The sequence below is a fragment of the Zootoca vivipara genome, chromosome 1 (assembly GCF_965207765.1).
Source record: "Zootoca vivipara chromosome 1, rZooViv2.hap1.1, whole genome shotgun sequence".
NCBI classification, from domain to species: Eukaryota; Metazoa; Chordata; class Lepidosauria; order Squamata; family Lacertidae; genus Zootoca; species Zootoca vivipara.
In genome coordinates this window covers 66,493,967-66,495,706 of record NC_142582.1, presented here as the reverse complement: position 1 = coordinate 66,495,706, position 1,740 = coordinate 66,493,967, and the positions used below count along the sequence as shown (strand labels likewise).

The 1,740-nt window shown below is 43.8% G+C and overlaps 1 protein-coding gene across 1 annotated transcript in view; it reads left to right on the top strand.

Moving 5' to 3' along the window:
- Window positions 1-1,740, top strand: part of TRIM66 (tripartite motif containing 66) — a 39,795-nt gene that overhangs the window by 29,885 nt on the left and 8,170 nt on the right. The gene's annotated exons all lie outside the window — the stretch shown is intronic.

Sequence of the window (1,740 nt, the reverse complement as noted above, 5' to 3'; positions counted from 1 at the left end):
GTAAGCTCAGCTCAATTCAGCTGGTTTGGTTGCTGTTCGGCATTGCTTCTATTCTACCCTGACACATTCAAATTCACTGATGCCTTTGACCAGCAGATTTGAATACACTTAGGGCCAGACTACGAGCGACAAGTAAGACCTGTGATCATATCTCTTGATGCCTTCATGTTTACTTATGAGCAGCTGCAGAGGCCCCTGAACTGGTTCAGAACTTCAGCACTGGGGACAGGGGTAAGCTTTCCCCCATGCCACTTCCCTGACCTAAATCCCCCATCTCAAGCTGCTGTTAGGGGAAAATATACAGAAACAAAAACACTGTATGTAGGTCAAAAGCTGGAAGTGTCTTGCTTCCGGACAGAAATACACTGCAGTGGCAAGCAGTGTGGGATGCTGCATAGAAAGGAATGGATGGTTCCCTGAACTATTGTGAACGAAAGTTGAAAGTACGTAGAGCACTTTTGTGAATGGGAGACAATGGACTTCAAGTCTATTCCTGCCCTCGATGTTTATCAGAACAGCAGCACACAACAAGTGAAATCTTTCTTTGATAGTTGCTGGGTTGTATTCAATGCAAAGGTGAACGTTTCATCCGTTCAAGAATTTCTCCGTGCACAATAGAAAATTCTCCCTTTCTACCCCTACATTCCCCCTAAATCTGTTCTGTTTTATTCCCCAACTCTCTAGAGCAGATTTGAGGAAGGCAAAGGAAGTGTGCAAGGGGACAAGAGGAGGGGGGGGGTCCCCTTGAGCTAGTGCTAAAAAATTCATTGAGTACCGCCCAGGGTTAGCATCAGGTGACTTTGACTTTCTATAGGAACTGCTGACACTTTTATCTAATGCCCACTTCCAAGTGTTTTCTATGGGTTGATCTCTGTACAGTATAGGAGTTCTGCCTGAAATGAAAAAAATAAACTGCATTTTTTAAAATTTGAAGTTTATCTGTTTTGCTCTGTTAAAATAATAAAAATTTTGAAACTGATGCAAAGCATTTCTGTTTAAGTGTAAGCAGAATCATCCTCTACTAAAACATTTCGCATACAATATGTATAGAAAAACTGTTGTGCTACTCAAAGGGTGCTAAATATCTCATTAACAGTGGTCAGTATGGTATAAACTGATCATTGGGGAAAGATGTACCATATTTTTCTGTGTATAAAACTAGTTCCCCCCCAAAGAAAATAATGTCCAAAATTTGGGGGCGTCTTATACACAGATAGAGGGACAGGTGGTGCTGTGGGTTAAACCACAGAGCCTAGGGCTTGCTGATGAGAAGGTTGACGGTTCAAATCCCTGCGACGGGGTGAGCTCCCATTGCTTGGTCCCAGCCCCTGCCAACCTAGCAGTTCGAAAGCACGTCAAAGTGCAAGTAGATAAATGGGGACCGCTACAGCGGGAAGGTAAACGGCGTTTCCTTGTGCTGCTCTGGTTCGCCAGAAGCGGCTTTGTCATGCTGGCCACATGACCTGGAAGCTATACGCCAGCTCCCTCGGCCAATAATGCGAGATGAGTGCGCAACCCCAGAGTCGGTCACAACTGGACCTAATGGTCAGGGGTGCCTTTACCTTTATACACAGATCTTTCCCCATTTTCTTAAATCGGAGTCCCCCAAAATAGGGGGCGTCTTATACATGGGGGGATCTTATAGATGGAAAAATATGGTACTTAAGTTTTACAGTGTGTTACTTAATCCCTGGAATATTGTGAATTGTAGTTTCATGAACATCTTCTGTTAAGAAACAT